The sequence below is a fragment of the Desmodus rotundus genome, chromosome 8, assembly GCF_022682495.2.
Source record: "Desmodus rotundus isolate HL8 chromosome 8, HLdesRot8A.1, whole genome shotgun sequence".
Lineage (NCBI taxonomy): Eukaryota > Metazoa > Chordata > Mammalia > Chiroptera > Phyllostomidae > Desmodus > Desmodus rotundus.
In genome coordinates this window covers 61,248,137-61,254,429 of record NC_071394.1, presented here as the reverse complement: position 1 = coordinate 61,254,429, position 6,293 = coordinate 61,248,137, and positions in this window count along the sequence as shown.

Below are 6,293 nucleotides of genomic sequence, written 5' to 3'. Positions count from 1 at the left end.
TGTTTTTGTTTGTGAGTGTGTGTGCACAGTGTTCTGTACACCAGTCTCTGTCCTTGTGAATAAGAACATGACAGTGTAGGTGTGTGTCCTGTGGGTATGAGTGTGTGGAGGGTTCTGCTACTACGATGCAGGTGTGTGGTAGGAGGCTCATCTAGGAGCAGCTGGTCTGTGGGACTTGTCTGCAGATGAGAAATCTGGGCAGGTCCCTGTGTGCCTGGTTGCTGTCTGCACGGGCCATTTCTACATCATCCTTACATAGTCTGAAGTGGCTGAAAGATGGTGGTCATCTCTTTCACCAATGTCAGGACTTCTGGGTGAGTTTGGTTGTTCCATTCAATTCTGTAATTAGGAAACGGAAGCATTCCGCATGATGGTTAGTGTAGCAAACACTTCTAATGGGGGACTGTTTGGCTCTACATCAGATGCCTTTACAGACACCTAAATAATAAAAGGAGCAAATGTCCCAGAGAAAAGAAACATTCTTTTGTTCGGGCTCACTATCTCAGTCCCACCTGCAGAGTTTGGTAAGCTTAAAGGACACCAATATGTAATGAGTACAGCTGACACTGAGCATGCCACCAAGAAGTGGAATGTGGACTTGAGTCTGTGTTCTGGTTTTCAAGAGCTGTATGTACCCCACATAATTCAGCCCTATTTGAGCAATTACCCAACATCATCAGAACTTATTTGTGATCGTTAGCTAACCACTGATAGTTAAAGGAGGAAAAAAGCATACATTACTATGACAAATACACCCTGATACCCAAGATCAATAACCTAATTTGTCTGTCATTATACTAACAGAGAAGCAGCAGGTTGGTCCATTTTACCCAACACTGGAATAGCCAGCATCAAATTTTGCCAAAGGAATTGGACATTTTCATAGGATTCTTATTGGTTTACCTGTTACACACACAAACATATGAACTTATCATTTCCCAGGAATCACAGCCAATCACTTCTTGTCATCTCCTTGCCTGGCCATCCAAAACACCTAAGATCTGTAACACATATTTTGCTCTAATCTTCTCTGTATTGTAAACTGTAATAAGTACTATATTTTATTATTGTCTGAATATTTTGTGAATCTGTTTTGGAACATATTTTCTGGGTTAGATTGTAAGCCCCCCAAGAGTTGAGAAACAGCATGTATTCTGCTCCAGTTCTTATTGCTGGTCAGTTTAGCCAACTTTACCGAATGTATCTGTCTATAAGGTGTCGGGAATACAAGTGTAGTCTACTCTAAAAAAGCTTACCTTTCAGTGATAGCAGTAACATCATTTCCTGGGTGCATACTATAATACTATAAGCTCAACACCGTTCTAGATGCTAGAGATTCAGCATCAAGAAAATCCTGAAATGCGTGCATTTTTTGACCCAACTTTCTAGTTGAGGGACGGCAGACAATGAATTAATAAAGTAATGTCTTATATGTGCTATGTGGGGGGAAATTAAGCACAGAGTGTTAGAGAATTAAAATTTTAGACAACATGTGCCAAAATCTTGAATCTGAAATCCTAGAATTTGAAGGAAGACCAGAATAGCTGGGGCTTGGAAACAAGAGGAGAGTGCTGTCAGATTGTAAAGGTAGATAGAGTCTGGGGTCCACAGGAGGTGCTAAGAAAGATCTTGCATTTTATCTGAAGAGAAAATTAAAGTCAATCAGAAATTTGAAGAAAAAAATTAATCATTAATTTATAATTCAACAGAAAAAGGAATTAGTTTTACCCAACTTAATGTGTAGTACTTTCAGAAATACATGTGGTATGCAAAGCAAGAAATAATTGAATTAAAAATCATTCCCTTCCATTAATACATAAGAAGTATTATCTTTTCTCAATAGAAAAGATAATACTTGCAAGCAAGCAAGCAAACAATCCAAATATATATTAGTGCTTAATCTAGCAATAAAATATAGAGAATAAATTTTTAAATCAATGATGTAGAAGCTGAAAAATAACACATTAATCTTCATTCAATACTCATCCTACAAATGTGATTTCATGAAGAGTTCTCGGCATCTTGTGTATTTTCCATTTTCTAATCTCAATTGGTCTCAGCTAATAAGGAGGCTGTTATTCAAAAGAATGGTCTTGTTCAGGATGATTTACCATGGGTAAGATGGTGAAGGAAATTGGAAATTTATAGATCTGTTAAAAAGACCTAGATGTCAGGCTAATTGATACATTTTGGCCACCCCTTAGAATCACATCCATTTTTAGAATGCCAAATGAACTCTCTGAAGCAACAGAAGAAGAATTGCCCTTTAAACACACAGCAGAATCATCATCAAATAGTTATTTATTAAGCAGCTCAACAGCATGTACACATCCTTTTCATCAGCAATTCTGTTTCAGAACCAAATATTCATCGTATCACAATAATGAGTACAAAAGTAGCCATTATGAAAAATAATAATATTTCAGAAATAAAAGTTGTATTGCCCTAATTCATAATGAAGATATATGGTGCCTGTGACTGAGTTTTGCCTGCATAGCTTTTCATTCATGTTTTTTTTCTTTTCTCCGTTTATCCCTGACCAGAAAAAAAAAATGACAGAATCAAAGGATTATTAGATTTGGCTGTAAAATGTTTTCTACCCCAACCACTTAGTGAATGTAAAATGAGACATAACCCTCTACCTCAGTATTATCCGTATTGCATAACCCACCCAAAGTTGATTCTTACACCTTCTTTTCCCTCTAGAATTTTGTTATACCCGAATATAATCCCATGAGATATTGGACCTAGTCAAGGAACACACAGATTATCTCTGAGTTAATAAGGATAGTTTTCCTTTTGCTCAAAACAAAAACCTTGTAGTCATCCTTGTCCCTTCTCTTTCTCTCATACCCCACATCCAAAACATCAGCAGGCCCTATGTGCTCTCATTACTACAAAACTGACCCCTCACCACCACCACCACTGCTAACATCCTGTTCCAACCCACTCTAGGCTGTCTGCTACGTATCACAGGGGATTTCCAACTGACCTCCCTTAGGATCACCTTGACCTTTTTGCTGACTCCCTGCAGAGTGAGCCAGAGTCAAACCCTCCATTGACTTCCCACTTCATTCCAGACTTAAAGCTAAGGTCTTCACAAATGTCTTCAAGACCCTCCATGAAGTGCTACCAACCCTTACCCTCACAGCACCAGTCCCCCTGTCCAATCTCTCCTCTCCTACTGGTCCACTCTGCTCCAGCCAGTCTGGTCTGCCCACTCTGGTCTGCCCACCCTCGCTCAAATTCACGAGGTACATTCTTACTGCTCTTCTGCCTGGAACGCTGACTCGTACACCCATTTTGTTCATTCATGGTGAAGCTTTGATTTAGAACATGGTGTACAAGATAAACTGAAAAACAGAGAGGAGAAATTATTTGTTATGTGAATTGTGGAATATCTTGCCTTTTATTTGTTTTATTTATTTTCTGTATATTAGTGAGATATTACCATGAGGATGCTTTATAAAACATACTAAAACTCCAGGAGTTATAACCATAAGCATTTGTACTGAAGCTCACAGATCTTCAGGTCTATTGAAATTTGGCTGGGCTAGGAAGGGATCGTCTGGGTAGCTCTTCTTCACACTGTGGGTTCACTGAGCTTGGCTCCATGTTGTGGGCTGGGTTGAGGTCTATTCCATGTGTCTTCATTCTGGGACCAGATAGAATGGCATCATAGCCGATTGAAAGAATTATGATGATAAATGAAACATCAGGCCAGCCATCAAAGTGGTTATAGCCTGTAAGGTTACAGCCTGTAAGGGAGAAGATATACATAAGAACAATTATAATAACATTTAGAAATAACTATGTTTAATAAAGAAGTATTAATAGAACATAATAAGAATCCAAAAGAAGTAGTGACTCCTTTGCAGTGGAAGGAATAAAGGAAAGTCTTGGATAGGAGATGAAATTTGAATTTGGCCCTCAAGCCTGGGTAGGAATTTGATTTGTATAGATAGGACAAAGGGCATTCTGTGGCAGAGAAGGCAGCACAAGACCCAGAGGTGAGGAAGCCAAGGGCATGCACAAGAAACCTGTAATAATTCAATTTTGCTCATGCATAGAAGAATTAAGAAAAATCATTCATTTATCCAATAAAAATTTATTTTATATCTAAAAGTAGACTCGGGGCAATTAAACTACAACAGACAGCCAAAACAGACATGGTCGCGGTCCTCATGGAACTTACATCTTGGAGGGGGAGACAAACTTAAATAATCATACAAACAAATACCAAGTCAAGTCTGGGATAAATGCTTTGAAGGAGATATGAAATGAATGTAATAAGAGCAGGATGTGTCCTAATAATGGAGAACAAAGAATTTCCTAAGGAAAGATACTTGAGGCGACAGCTAAAGGAAAGTAGAAACAAATTAGAGCAAATGGGGAGAAGGGCACTCTAAGTGGAAGAAACAACAGGTGTAAATGGCCCGTGGCCATAGGGAGCACACAGTAGGAAGAGGCATGTGAGAGACAGTGAATGAGAGACAGGTAGGTTGGGCCAAGAGCTGAAAGCATTTAAATGCCAGGCTGAGGTATTGCGCTGTAGACTACGTAATCTCCTTGAGGTCAGGGATCAGGTCTTGTTCAATCTGTATCAAACCTAGAATAGTATCTGATAAGGGATAGAAGACCAAAACACTTGCTGACGTGTTTGAGTGCAGATGTTATTATAGAGCTAATATAAGCCACTTGGTCAGGTAAATTATACTATCTGGTTAGTGCCGGTAAGACAAGTACATAGGAAGTGCTGCCAGGTAGGTGCATGATGTCCTAAAGGACTGAATTTTGCTGATGCATTCAGGACTTTCCAGATGAAAGGATGACAAAATCATACTACGAAAGGGTAAGAGAGAAATCCCATTATAAAGGGATAAAAGAGAAATCTGTTTTCTAAGCTGGTCTGATGATAAGAATGAATTTAAAGTTGAGTTTTTAAACACAGTTTGCCAGGACCCATACAAGACCCTCTAAATTAGACCCAGAGTGGGGTATAGGCAGCTGTATTTATTAATTAGCACTCTACCTGACTCTCATTTTCAAGAAAGTTTAGGAAACTCCGGTAAAGAGAACACTCAGAGAAAAGAAAATGCATGCACAAAAGTATGGACAAATGAGAGCCCGAAGGTGTATTCAGGAAATGGTTGAGAATGGAAAGTCCAATGCTCGAAACTGCGAAAACATTATCAATAAAGCTGTTCTTCACTAAGCTAGGGAATCTTGTGAATAATGGAGGGCCAATGGCGGAAGGAAGTGAGTTTTGGGGGAGGAAATAGGAAACTTGAAGAGTACAGGTTTGAGAGACATTTCTGTGGCACAACTGATAGTTTAATAGCTACTTCTCTGGGAGAAGTAAGAAAGGCAAGGTGGTAGACTGACTTCCTTAGGGGGAGGATGATATGGTAGGAAAGCATTCCATTTTAGACTGGAGTTTTACATGACAAATGATATCAAGTGACTATGTCTAACCAACAGAAGGAAACAGAGAACTCCAGCTTGGGAGAAAGTTCTTTGGGCTGAGAATATGGGTATGGGGTCCCTGGAACTGTTGGCGGCTGCAAGAACAGCACCAGGTATTAGACCAGTTGGGGCAGACTGGACCTTGGTTCAGCACACTTGGTACTTGAGTTCTGGCTAGGAAAAGATTCAGAGCCAAGACTCAAACTGTAAAAGAAAGTTTATTTAGAAAGTCACAGAGGTAGAAGAAGTGAGTGGTAGAAGAAATGGGCTCAGGAAACAAGTTTCAGGGACAAAAGAAGGGCCTTGAATCTTAGGAGAGAGGAAGATTATGATAATGTGCCTGGTGGGAAGAAGAGGGGTAGGAAAAGACAGGGCACGCTCCTCCTGGCAGGGCGAGCATTCTGGGTCCTTCATCCTAAAAGCTTTTAAGGGCGGAGATTTTAGGGAAGTGTTCCACAGGATGATCTCAACAGAATAGTCATTGGCTTTTGCAGGTATGTCCTTTCAGGGTTGTGGTCTCCACTGATTGGTCTGCACCAGGGCAGGGGGTCATTAGTCAGAGCAGCTGGTCCTGACTTCAGCCACAGTGTCGGTTGTCTGGTTTTGCTGCCTTTTGGGGCCTTGAAACTGAAACACAACTGAGGCGTAGATATATTTGGATGTGGGTCAGAACCTCATCGTCCAGGAGTCTTAATGCTTAAGGGTTACTCTCTGGCCCCCTTGTTCATTCTCCCTTGAAGAGGGTCTAACTCACATGCTAGCAACATGCTAGGGGAGGAAATATCGGGGAGAGTCTGAGCTGCACGACCAGCTGATATGCTAGGGGA